Source organism: Papio anubis, chromosome 10 (assembly GCF_008728515.1).
Source record: "Papio anubis isolate 15944 chromosome 10, Panubis1.0, whole genome shotgun sequence".
NCBI classification, from domain to species: Eukaryota; Metazoa; Chordata; class Mammalia; order Primates; family Cercopithecidae; genus Papio; species Papio anubis.
Window position 1 is genome coordinate 81446424 of NC_044985.1, and position 14352 is coordinate 81460775.

At 39.0% G+C, this 14352-nt stretch overlaps 1 protein-coding gene across 2 annotated transcripts in view; it reads left to right on the top strand.

The window, feature by feature from the left end:
• The window catches only part of PLCL1 (phospholipase C like 1 (inactive)), a 347516-nt gene that overhangs the window by 53170 nt on the left and 279994 nt on the right, over positions 1 to 14352 (top strand). The gene's annotated exons all lie outside the window — the stretch shown is intronic.

The following is a 14352-nucleotide window of genomic DNA, read 5'->3' on the forward strand; positions in this document are numbered from 1 at the left end:
TGGGAATACTTCAGGATTCGAAATGGGCTCTTACAAAACGAGAAATAAAGATAGCTTTTTCATAGGCTTCCTATTCGGAGAGTTTTTCTTGTTGATTTATAGAGTGTAAATGTACTTCTTCCTGAAGACAAGGACTAGGCCGAGGTAGGTTTGATGTAAATGTGGGGACTCATTTGTTACGAACCCATAATAGACTGCTGTGGGAGAACATTGTGAACAAAAGAAGGAGTCAAAAAATAAACAAAAAAATTTTGTGGCAAGTTATCTAAGACAGATCCTGGAGAAGGGCTGATTGAGAAGGTAAACTAGAACAAATGGCTTTGGAAATAATAGACAAGGTCAAAATATTTCTGGGCAAGAGGGACAATCAAACCACTTGCAGGTGTTGTGTTGCTGCCTAGAGACTGGTTTGGCCTGACCCAAGTGATGGTGTCTGGAGCCAAACCTTTTGTCAGGAGAAATATAGGACCACAGAGATGAGACAAGTACTACCAGCCCTGGGGAAGTAAAGAGAAGGAAAATTCCTTTCTTTAACTAGAGGGGATGGACCCTGCAGTCCACCTGTGTACTTGCAGAGCTATATGTGTTTGGTATTCTGATATACTTCACAAAGTATATTTTATGCCCTAGGTGATGACTAAGTGAATTGACAGTGAAGACTTGGTATTGAAGGAATTAAAAGGCAGGTGGAGTTCTGTTCCCAAGGCTACAGTCCATAGAATATTGGCAAGGTGGAGACAAACATGACATACAATCTTCCCTGCCTTCTTTAATCCCTGGGTGGATGATAGCAGGCAAGAGAGTAACAAATGCAAGGAACAGTAGGTTTGCAGTATTGGTATTCTGTCATATATGTAATTGAAAGCCACAACAAAATAGCAATAGAAAAGAAAATATTGGTGAGGCAGCTCATGCCTGTAATCTCAGCGCTTTGGGAGGCTGAGGTGGGAGGATTGCTTGAGGCCAGGAGTTTGAGACCAGCCTGGGTAACATAGAGAGACCCCATCTCTACAAAATTGAAAAAAAAAAAATCAGCAAAAGAAAAAAGGCTTTTTTGTGTGTGTGCACATGTGTGTTTTTGGGAGGTCTTAATTTTTGCCTTGAATTTTAAAGGAAGATTTAAATGATTAAAGTAATGATTAAAATAATTATGAGATGTGCAGATGACATAGAATAATGGAAATTAAAAGATAAATATTTATTGCCTTTTCTTCTCTGCTTACAAAAGCAATACAGCTCAATGCACGAAATTTGGAGAAATGTAAAAGGAGAATGGCATTTAAAAATAACCTTAAAATGTTTTTTTCTTGAAATATTCAATGGTGGTGGTGGGTAGAGAGTGAGAGAAAGAAACTCCTCATGGACTTTGAGGAAATCAAGAGGGTTTAAAGAGCAATAAAAGGAACTGAGTACATCTCCTTTAGGATCTGTAGAACTGGGCTTAAATCAATACAGAAATGTCTACCAAGAGGCAATCTCTCTGGGGAGATTATTAAAGTGAGAGTAGAGTATCATTTGAGTGACTGATTCAAGTTCTCTTAGGTGCTCTTGCAGTACCACTACCGTTGAAGCATGTATCTGAAATTGCCTTTTAACACAAATTTTCAGTGCTTCTCTTAGAGGTTAAACATACATACACACACACACACACACACACACACACACACACACACACGACTGCAGCCAGGAAGCCTGGCTCAGTCACCAGGTAGTGGTATGCCCTTGGGCAGGTGATTTAAGCTTTCTAAGGTTTAGCGGTTTCCTCATTAGTAGTGCGACAGGATTGAATCAGATTTTCTCCAAGGTTTCTCCCTGCTCTAACTCTTGTGTTTTAAGGAATTGATCTCATTCTCTCTTCCTGTCTGTCTCACCCCACCATTTCCCTTTGTCCCAAGGTAATTAAGCCATTTCCAGTTCGGACAGTGAGCTAAGTGCTTTTTGGAACATATGAACTTAAGGAATGCATGTTTTTGTCAATTATTTGAGAAAGTGTGAATCCTGCATGGAGTTTAGAATATATTATTGTCAGAATTATCTTGATAAATATGGTGTGTGTGTTTGTGTGAAATAGAGAATACATGTAGGAATAAATGAGTAAGCACATAATTTTGAGTAATATTTGGAATGAGAAAAATTAAGAGGGTTCAATACTTGTATAGAAGGTGGCTTTCATAAGTAGAATAAACCTGAAGGCCATATACATATCAGGAGAGTTACTTTATGGCTTATATGTTCCTTTCCCTTCCGATATTATAGAAGACAGGTTATGTTGTCTGTACAACAACTACACCTACCCACTCCAGGTCTTCATCTTTGGAGTGGGGACCTGTGGGAATCCCTGAGTTGGTACAAAGTTTATTTTAAGCTGAAGACATTTGAGATTCAAGAACACATATTGGAGCTTCCCTTATCTGACTAAAAGCAGCAACTTGTGGGAAATGAGGCTACCATAAATCCTGTCTCCAGGAGAGTTTCATGGCCTTGAAGAAGACAGAAAGACCACTTTCACCTTCATAAACACACATTATCACAACTTTCTTATCTACCGTTTGCTCTCCTAAAAATTGATTTGCCGTTTCTAAGGAAGCCTACCTGTTTTTCCCATAGGAGCTTCCTCCTCTTTCCCCACAAAGTTAGGTATATAAGTCTCATATTCTAACCACTCCTTTGAGTTAGTCGTCATTGGGCACTCCCATATATATGTGCATTGCCCGTGTAAAGAAACTCCTTCTTTTCTCGTGCTATTTTATTTTCTGTCAGTTTAATTCACATACCTCCAGGAAATAAACCTAAGAGAGCAGTGGAAAAACTTTTTCCTCCTGACATCTGTTTTATGTAAATGCAGTTTTTGTAAACATGAAGATAGGATTTCTGGAAACTTCAGACTTTGGGAGCAGTTCTACATACATAGAAAAATACAACAAAAAAGCCAGTACAGATGCTTTTTAGTAATTAAGTAGCTTATCAAGTAATAATCAACCTAGAATCTGAAGAGTTTTTTCTATTGCACGGTGATGGAAGGATTGATTAGTTATCTGTCTGGAATAAAAGCAGTGCTCTGATTGGCTGCAGTGGTCTTTGGTTGAAGAAGCATATGAAGCTATTGGTGTTTATGGGAAGGCATGCTGCCTGAGCCGCTATAAGAAGAAAGACTTTCCCAATGACACCTAAAATCTGGGTACAAGTGACAAGAAAGAGAAGAGACAGGAACTGGGGAAGGTAGTGAAAAGCAGCAGAGACCGGGAGAAAAGGCATTGGCTCCAAGGGGAGCAATTTTACTTCTGTTACCCCTCACCTGAAGGTCCTGATACGGAAATAGGCATGGCAGAGGAGACCAGGAGAACAAGAAGGTCTGGCCTTGGACAAAGTTCAAGGGGCCTTTAAACCCCAACAAGATGAAATAGAAGAAGTACCGACACCTGGCCCCATTCCCCTGACTCCACCTCACCCAAACCCTGATGATTATATATTAAGATTGTGCTTCTGTACCAATGTGAGGCCACGTGATAGATGGCTTGTGGCTGGGCATTTGGATTTGCTGTTAGTAGTAAAAGGTGAATGTAGAACAATTTCCAAATAGCTCTCCTCTCATATATGAATAAGGATGGTTGGCATTTGATTTTTCTATGTATTTTAAAGCTGCAGCAAATGCCATGAATGAATTCAGTGACAGGCTTTTGCCATGTTTTTGATGTACCGGCTGGTGATAGTTGGAGGTAGGAGGCACTTAATAGCATGTGGAATGAGGGCAAAAATATCATTCAAGGCAATGCGCCTTTCAATTCCTGGCACCCCCTGATGCACAGCTGCAATGTGGCAGGGTGGGGGAGGGAGCAGGGAGGATGGTGGGGAGATGGCACTGCTGTGTGCTGCAGCCTGCCCTGGCCAGTCAAACTCTTGACACAGCAGCTGGAGAGTACCAATCCTGGCTCTAGATTGTCATCTGATTACATATTGTTTTACCACCTTCATAACTGTTACCTGTTTGCTGCACCTTGTAAAAAAATCTCTATGCTTGGAATGGCACGGTAGTGATTAAAAAGAGAGAGGAAGCACTTAATATGCTCATTCATTTGCATTTATTATAGTTTAAAGGAGGAGATGAAAGTGTGTAACTATCTTTTACTGTTGCTCTCAGGATTAATATGTCATATTGTTCCTGTCATTTAACATTTTTATACTGATGGATTTTTCTTCAATGTTCATATATCTATAGAAATGTTGATAGATGCCAGTCACTGCTAATTAATGTTATAATTCTCAGATGCTGGCGGGTTGTTGGTAGCTTTGGCCAAGGTCCTTTCTTTAAACCTCTCCTATTTTGGGCCTGAGGGTGAAACTAGTCGCTCCCTTTAGAATACAGAGCTAGGCTTGAATCTCAAAGCAGCCCCTAGGATATCTATATACATCTATAATATAAATCTATGTCTATTTATATAAATTTTGTTTTATTATGGTAAATATACTTAACATAAAATTAACTATTTTAGCAATTTTTAAGCATTAAGTACATTCACATTGTTCTGCAACCATTACCATCCATCTCCAGAACTTTCTCATCTTCCCCAATTGAAATTCTGTAGCCATGAAACATAAACTCCCCATTTTCTCCTTTCTCCACTCCCTGGTGGCCACTGTTCTACTTTCTGTCTTTATGGATTTGACTCTTTTGTGTACCTCATATAAATGGAATCATACAATATTTGTCCCTTTATGACTCACTTATTTCACTTAGCATAATGTCTTCAAGGCTCATTTGTGTGGTAGCAGGTATCAGAATTTCCTTCCTTTTAAATTCTGAATAATATTCCCTTGTATGTATGTGCCACATTTTGTTTATCCATTCATCTCATGATGGACACTTGTGTTGCTTCCACCTTTTGGCTATTGAGAATAATGCTGATATGAACATAGGTGTACAAATATCTGTTTGAGTTCCTGCTTTCGGTTCTTTTGGGTGTATTCCCTGGAAGTGGGATTGCTGGATCGATCACATGGTAATTCTAGCTTTAATTTTTTGAGGAACTGTGATATCATTTCCTAGGACAAACTTTAATCTCTCTGTGCCTCGCCTTCCTTATTTGTGAAACAGGAATAATCATCCTTAACTGGAAGAGGGCTATCAGGGTTAGAGATAATGTGTTAAAGTTCCAGCATTTCTTGCCTCTAGAGCCAGTAGCAACAAAACGTGTAGTTTCTGCCTAAATCTTACTATTTCTCACTGCCTCTGCTCTTGTTTTCTCTCTGTAATGCCCTTTCTTACCTGGCTTCCTCCTATGCATCCTATAAGACTTGTTCAAGGGCTGCCTTCTCTAGGAAGTCGTCCCTGTTTCTACCCAAGCTATATTGATCCTCTTTATGCTTTTATGGCACCTCTATCATTGTACCTGCCACACTGAATAGGGATTATCTCTTCATTCTTCCATCTCTTGTTCATAGACTAATTTAATATGTACTGAAATATCTAATATGTGGTCAGTGCTGGGGATTCAGTGGTAGCAGACACTTACAGGATCTATCTGCAGGGGGCTTCATCTGGACCAGTTCCTCAGGGTGTGTTCCTAAAGACCACCTGCATCAGAATCCTTGGAAGCTTTGGGGACCCGTGCTGGGTCTGAGAATCTGAATTTTAACATTCCCCTTGGGTGATTCTTATGCACATTATTAGCCTGTGAGTTCAGAGGTTCCATGAGGGCTGGCCCTGTGTCACTTCAACACTGCATCCTTGGCCCTGTGTGCAATTCCTGGCACAAAGCAGTTACACAAAAATGTTTGTTGGAGAAGGAGGGCACTCTGAATTGAAATGGGGCTGGAATATAGGTGTGACCAGCAATAGTATGGGGTTAAGATTAACTCTACCTTTTCCCAACAAGTGGAATACCAAGCCAATTCAAACATAAATCTAAACATATACTGATTTCTTACTGAGTGAGGCTTCTCTCTGCCTCAGCCTTATCTCTAGGAGATTTCCTAAAGGAACAAAATGGACCCATTTTCATCTTAAATTACATTAGATTGTTGACTGGTTGACAGTCTTCATGCTTCTTTAGTTTCCAGGAAAAAAAAATCTTCACATGAGCTTTTATTAAGCATTATAGTGTTTGCAAAGGTGTATAGTGCAAGAATTTGAAATAAAGTTTTCTGGATGCCATAATTTATGTTAACATTTATTTATAAAGAAATACATACATAATATTATAAAACATTGTATATAAGGACTCCACTTGTATATCTGTATACTAGGACAATACTTTTTGTTGACGTGTAATGAGTTATTTTTCAGCATTTGTGTAAGGAGAAAGGGAGGGAAGATGCAAATTACTTAAGGGCCTGAAATTACTAGCACTCAGGAGTTACTTGAATTTGACTTGTCAGTTTTTTTTGTACTATAATGACATGCTTTCCCCTCCCCTACTCTTTTGCTTTTTGGTTTAAAGCTTAAGCTAAATATTATTCTGAAAATTACATGTTTAAAATAAGGACAGAAGTTTTACAGCTTGTCCTGTGGTCATTGTGAATATTCTTTTGGATAACTGATATGGTCAGTCACTAGGATAAAGATCCCTGTGCTGGTTGAGGCCCTCTTTTGGCTAATATTCTGGGAGCAAGTAACTTAATAAAGCTCATAAATATTCAAGTCAGTAAACTGATTTCCTCATTTAGTTTAAGGAAACTGGAGAAAGAATTTTGTTAAACTGAGAGGTGGGCTAAGGGAATAAAGTGTTCCTTGCATCCGTGTTTGTGACTGGCACCTGACATTAGTTTTCTCTCAGCTTACATGCTTGCCCATTCTAATCTAAGTAAATCCCACCCTTCATTTTAGCTTTGCATTTTTTCCTGGCACACTGCTATTTTTTTTTCAGAGCTGAAGCCACTTAATCCCTGCATGTGGGTTCTGCCCTGCTTTAGGTTTTTCTGCCAGTCCTGTTCTTAGTGACTTAGTCTGGTCATTCACAACAAATCAATCTTACGTTGGTTTTGCTATGCCTTTGTCTGATTCTATTAATAAGCCTTTTTCTTGTTCATTGTGACCAAAATTCTGCACTATCACTTTCTTTCCACCTTTTCTGATAGCCCAGCTAGTCTGGTGCTGGTTGCTGCCTGGATTCAACAGGCTTCTCCAGAACAATCTAGTTGGCTAGGTTTTAATTTATCTGCTGCCACGTCTTTCTATAATTCCAAGAGCTTAGTTACTTACACCTCTAGCTAACTTTACTCCTTGCCTAATGTAGGCTTGCCAACTTGATGTCCTTCACTTGTTCCAAATCACCTCTCCACTTGGGTGAGTCTTTGTGTCCTAGCCTTCTTTAACAAGGCCCATTCTGCTTCACCTGAATCCTGATTCAGACAACCAAAGACCAATTCAGTGGCTAAATTGTTAACATCTGTGCTTTTAATCCACTGCAGGAGAAACATCCTGGTTAACCTCTGCTTCTCAGTCAGTTGTTCAGATGTGCCATTTGGGCAACATAAAATATGTCACTTCAGAATGTTACTCAGTAAGGGCATCTGTTTTAGCTTGGTCACCTCCTTTGGACCTAAGACAGAGTCCAGCCTTATCTACAGCAAGTGTCCCCACCAAATTTTGTCTCATTGCATAAGCTTTACTTTCTAAGGTGATTTTGAATGGAACTTTAAGAACATATCAGACAATTTTGATTTACTTGTCTTGCTGCGCTTTTTATCTTACTGGTCCTAGAGGAAATACACATATGCATAACATTTTCTTTCCCAATTTAGGGAGTCATGGACTACTTAGAGGTCCACAGGTCCAGCCCCATAGGTCATAGTGACATTGTGATGGAACATTTACTTCTTTTTTATAGTTGTCATATCCAACTATGCTTGTTGTAAAGACAACTGATAAATGAGATAGAAGTTGAAATAAGTTAGAGGAGAATGATGCTAAAATTTGTTTAGCATTATAGGATCTTAGATTTATGCTGTTTGGCTTACTGTTACTACAACGATAATTTTCTAAATGTTATTTTTAAAAAACAACTTACGAAAAGGTATATATGTGGGAAATGAACTTGAAAAAATCAGAAAAGCATTTATTTTTAACAGAATGTTATTGTCAACATTTTAAAATGTATTGTATGTATGCAGTTACAAATTATATAAAAGTGAGTTTTGGCTCAACCAAATATCATATTTTATTCTGGTAGGGAAGAATCAGTTGGAATTTTATTAAAATTCAACCTGGACTATTTTACTTGGAAGTTGAAGAATTACAGCTAGCCTAGTGGTTTATACAATATGTAAGTTATGAAAAATCCTTTACAGGACATTTCGTTGATTTGTTTCCAAGTTTAGTTCAGATAATCAAAGACCAATGTATAGATAAAGATGAAATGAACCATTATTTTGCCATTATTTGCAATATTTGTGACAACATTTATTACCTACATTATTCTTCGTTATCTTTATTCTGTTGTTTAAAACTACTTTTTAAAATACATTATGATGAGGCTTTTTGAAGTTTTTTCAAAGTGGCCTACTTTTTAAAATACATTATGATGAGGCTTTTTGAAGTTTTTTCAAAGTGGCCTAACTTTAAGAAGATTGTGTATTTAGAATTCCCATACTTTAAAAATACTTACTGAGAATGAGGGGTGGGAAGAGGGAGAGGATCAGGAAGAGCAGCTAGTGGATGTTGGGCTTAATACCTGGGTGATGGGATGATCCGTGCAGCAAACCACTGTGGCACATGTTTACCTATATAACAAACCTGCACATCCTGCACATGTACCCCTGAATTTAAGATAAAAGTTGGAAATTTAAAAAAGAATGAACTTTTTGTTTTTAAAGATCACTTTGATAAGGAGAAAGTCAATAGATTGACAGAATTTTATAGCTGAAGCTACCAGAAATGTCACCCAGGCCAATTGTCTTAGATTGAGACCCAGAGATGGCATGTGGCCATTTCCGAACCCTTCCTGTGTTCTTTTCTCTATACCAGGCTGCCTGGCATGCTTTTAAGTCACCACCAGTACAACCTCTACAGAGAGCTTCAGCTATATTCTCCATTTTTCTTCCAAGGTTAAACCTTACGCAGAAAGTTTGTTCTGTGATAGGAATAGGTACACTGAATAAACTACTACAGTACTGCTGATCAGGGCTTCTGACTTTGAAACTGACCTGCAAAACAAATGATCAGCTGATCGTATCAGCTAAGTGAGGTGAAAAGCTAGGAATTCTTTGCAAACAAACAGTCTATTTAAATGTTAAAAGAGAAGAAATCTGGTTTCCATGTTGTAGTAATGATTTACTAGTTTTCTAGTGAAGGTCATTTGAAAGGAGAGTGAGCAGTGATGGGTATAGCTGAACACAGAATGATTAATTAGACGTTATTAAAACCTGGCTTCACTTTGGGCTTATTGTGCATAAGCAAGTTAATATATGCACTTGAAGAAACTTGATACAAATAGAATGAATGAAAAAATGCAAAGGCAAGGGCATAAAATAGGTAGGAGAGCAAGATAGCTGCACTCAATGTTTCTGGAATTATATAAACTTGCCCATGAGGAAGTTGGCATATGGTGAAAGGGATCTCGAAAAAAAAAAGGAAGCCAAAAAGTGTCCCTAATTGAGGGAATATGCCTTGCAATTTCTTCATCTAATCAGAGAAATGGACAAGAAACCAGGCCCTCTTATTCCTACATCATGGGGCTGTTGAACATACCTCATGAGAGAGAAGTGCTTAGATAGGCTCTGCAGTGGGGTATGTTTTGGGATCCTGAAGTAGAGATGTTTTCAATTGATATAAAACTTGGTGTGGAGTAGATTACAAGGTCAAAATGAATATGTGATCTATTGGTAGGGAGGTAGCATGAGTATTGCAAAGAGCATATGTTTTGGAAACAAAGGGACCTGAGTGCAAATCCTGGCTCTCCAGCTTGCCATCCATGTGATCCCAAGGCAAGTGATAGCCACTGAATTGTAGCTCCTCTTGTTAAATAAAGTAATGCTAACTGTTGAAGTGTATGTCCTGTGAAGTTAATGAGGCTTAGTGAATGAAGCCCCCCGAACGGCCCAAGCCATGTGTTCATACGGCTATCTGTTTTTATTAAGCCTGTGGTCTCCATTCTGATTTTTCCTCTATCGCGTTTGCCCTTATGTGGGGTGGTACTGGAGTTATCATGGATATTTTTGGATTTGTAATTATGTGTTTACTTCCTTTGTATGTATATTTTGTATTATTTTCCTCTTTCTATATTATGTGTACTATTTTTCCTAATGAAAACTTCCCAAATTGGATAAATTTCATGCCTCACAATCCCTGGGTCTGCCATGTTTATTTCATAAGTTTCTTATTAAGATTAAGTAAAATAACCATGTAAAGCACTTTATCAGTTATTTATTGACAAATAAAAGCCCATCCTAAAACTTAGAAGCTTAGAACAGTAATTATTTTATTTGTTCACAATTCTGTGGAGCAACACTTCAGCCTGGGCTCTGCTTGGTGGTTCTTCTGCTGGTCTGACCTTGGCTCACTCTTGTGGTATCAGTCAGTTGACAGAGAGTAGGTGGTCTAAGATGGCCTCAGTCAATTGTCTGGCAGTTGTCAGGCTATCAGCTGGTTACCTTGTTTCTCCTTCATGGGACCTCTCTAGTGAACTAGCTCAGAGCTGTTCACACGGCATAGCCTATAAAGAGGGAGAGAGAGAAAGCTGCAAGGCCTCGTGAAGTCTATGCTTAGAACTCCCACTTGTGCTGCATTCTATTAATCAAAGCAAGGCATAAGATTAGCCCAGATTTAAGGAGTCGAAAAGTAGATTCCACTGCTTGATAGAATGAGCTGCAAAGAAATGTGGCTGTTTATAGTCTACCACAAGCTCTGTGCCTGAAATAGGAGATCCTGAAATATGTTAGCTTTCTCTTCTTCCTCTTCCTACCTTGCTTCTTATTTCTGCTGAGGTTAAATAAACAAGAATAGAAGAGAAGCTTCCATGGAAGAAGAGAAGAAGAACTAGACATAAGTAAGGCTCCCTCAGATGTGTCTGATACTCAATTTTATAAATTCTTAATCTGTTGTTTAAATTAGATTGAATTTTAAACCTACTTATATCTTTTAAAAATAAAATGCTTAAAAAGTTTATATATGGCTGGGCGTGGTGGCTCAAGCCTGTAATCCCAGCACTTTGGGAGGCCGAGACGGGCGGATCACGAGGTCAGGAGATCGAGACCATCCTGGCTAACATGGTGAAACCCTGTCTCTACTAAAAAATACAAAAAATCTAGCCGGGCGAGGTGGCAGGCGCCTGTAGTCCCAGCTACTCGGGAGGTTGAGGCAGGAGAATGGTGTAAACCCGGGAGGCAGAGCTTGCAGTGAGCCGAGATCTGGCCACTGCACTCCAGCCTGGGTGACAGAGCGAGACTCCATCTCAAAAAAAAAAAAAAAAAAAAAGTTTGTATATGAGACATTAAAATGTCTTGCCTTTTTCAGTTTATATCTGTGAAATTGTGAAAAATATACAGTGATGCACCACATAACAAAATTTGGTCAACTATGGACCACACATACAACAGTGCTCCCGTAAGATTGTAACGGAATTGAAAAATTTCCATGGTCTTGTGAGTTGTGGTGGTGATAAAGTCGTAGTGACATGTATTACCTTTCCTATGTTTAGATACACAAATACTTACTATTGTGTTACAATTGTTATAGTACTCAGTACAGTAACATACAGTACAGGTTTGTAGCCTAGGCGTAATAGGCCTAGGTGCATAGTCAGCTATACCATCTACTTTTGGATAAATACATTCTATGATGTAAGCACAATGACAGAATTGCCTAACAATGCACATTACAGAACAGATCTCTGTCTTTTTAAAAAGTTTTTTGAGTTCAGGGGTACATGTGCAGGTTTGTTATATAGGTAAACTTGTGTCACAGATGTTTGTTATATAGATTATTTTATTACCCAGGTGTTAAGCCTAGTACCCATCAGTTGTTTTTCCTGATCCTTTCCCTCCTCCCAGCCTCTACCCTCAGGTAGGCCCCAGTATCTGTTGTTCCCCTCTATGTGTCCATGTGTTCTCATCATTTAGCTCCCACTTACAAGTAAGAATACGTGGTATTTGGCTTTCTATTCCTCTTATAGTTTGCTAAGGACGATGTCTTCTAGCTCCATTAATGTCCCTGCAAAGGACATGATATCATTCCTTTTTTTTTTTTTTTTGAGACGGAGGCTCGCTCTGTCGCCCAGGCTGGAGTGCAGTGGCCGGATCTCAGCTCACTGCAAACTCCGCCTCCCGGGTTTACGCCATTCTCCTGCCTCAGCCTCCCGAGTAGCTGGGACTACAGGCACCCACCACCTCGCCTGGCTAGATTTTTTGTATTTTTTAGTAGAGATGGGGTTTCACCGTGTTAGCCAGGATGGTCTCGATCTCCTGACCTCGTGATCCGCCCGTCTCGGCCTCCCAAAGTGCTGGGATTACAGGCGTGAGCCACCGTGCCCGGCCGATATCATTCTTTTTTTATGGCTGCATAGTATTTCTCAGTGGATATGTACCACATTTTCTTTATCAGTCTACCATTGACGGGAATTTAGGTTGATTCCTTGTCTTTGCTGTTGTGAATAGTCCTTCAATGAAAATATGTGTGTGTGTGTCTTTATGGTAGAATGATTTATATTTCTTTGGGTATATATCTAGTAATGGGATTTGTGGGTCAAATGGTAGTTCTGCTTTTAGTTCGAGGAATCACTACACTGCTTTCCACAATGGTTGAACTAATTTATACTCCCTCTAGTAGTATATAAGTGTTCCCTTTTCTCTGCAACTTCACCAGGATCTGTTATTTTTTGACTTTTTAATAATAGCCATTCTGACTGGTGTGAGATGGTATCTCACTGTGGTTTTGATTTGCATTTCTCTAATGATCAGTGATGCTTTTTTTCATATGCTTGTTGGCGGTGTGTATGCCTCTTCTGAAAAGTGTCTGTTCATGTCCTTTGCTCACATTTTAATGGGGCTGTTTTTCCTGTAAATTTGTAATTCCTTATAGATGCTGGATATTAGACCTTTGTTAGATGCATAGTTTTCAAAAATTTTCTCCCATTCTGTAGGTTGTCTGGTTTAGCTGATAGTTTCTTTTGCTGTGCATAAGTTCTTTAGTTTAATTAGATCCCGTTTGTCAATTTTTGCTTTTGTTGCAATTGCTTTTGGCGTCTTCGTCATGAAATCTTTGGCCGTTTCTATGTCCAGAAAGGTATTGTCTAGGTTGGGATCCCTGTCTTAAGTGACACATAGCTGTATTTGGTCTTCACCCAGTTTCCTGGTGTACAACTCCTAAAATCCTTAAAATCTCCAAAGTGATAAGTGTCTTTTTGTTTGCTAATGAGATGACTGGTGGCTAGCAGTCCCTAGGAAGCTTCAGGATGGGGGCTGATCACAAGAAAGAACAAGGCATGATTATGTGGTTGGAACTTTTTAAGCCCTATTCCTCAACCTCTGAGAAGGAGAGAGGGGATAAAGTTTAAGTTGATACCAATAGACAATATTTTAATCAATCATGTCTACATAATAAAGCCTCCATAAAAGCTTTGACTAAGCTTCCAGATAGCTGAACACATGAAGGTTTCTGGAAGGTGGAGCACCTAAAGAAGGCATGGAAGCTCTGTGTCTGTTCCCCCATACATTGCCCTATCCATCTCTTATCTGGTGTTCATTAGTATCCTTTGTAACATCCTTTTAAATAAACTAGAAACTGTAAATAAGTGTTTCGCTGAGTTCCATGAGCCACTCTAGCAAATTAATCAACTTGAATTATAGCTGATTGGTCAGAAGCACAGGTGAAATAACCTGGAATTTGTAATTGGCATCAGAATGGTGGTGGGTGGAGGAAAAGGAGGGGAAGTCTTGGGGACTGAAACTTCAACCTGTGGGATCTGAACTACCTCCAGGTAGATAGTGTCACAATTGACTTGAATTAGAGGACCCCCAGCTGGTGTCTGCTGCAGAAGTGGTTGCTTGCTTGGTGCATGGGGGGAACCCCTACCCCTACATTTGGTCACAGAAATCTTTTGAGTTGACTGTTGAGTGAGAGTATAGGAGAAACTGACTTTGGTTTTTTCCTATATTCTCAACATCAAATAAGAAATTTGTGGAAGAAAGCTTGGTTTTGGAATGAAGATGAATAATAATTTAAAATATGGAAAAAGGAATATATTTAGCAGTTTGACAAAGGCTCATGACACTCTTCTTTTTCAGTTTAATGGAATTGTATATATGTAATTAAGAAAACCAATAAAGCAACCTTCTAGCATTTTCCTCTTTAAGTGATAATTGTCTGCTTGTTGAGTAATTAAATTAATCCGAGTCTATAGATAGATGAGTTACATGCAT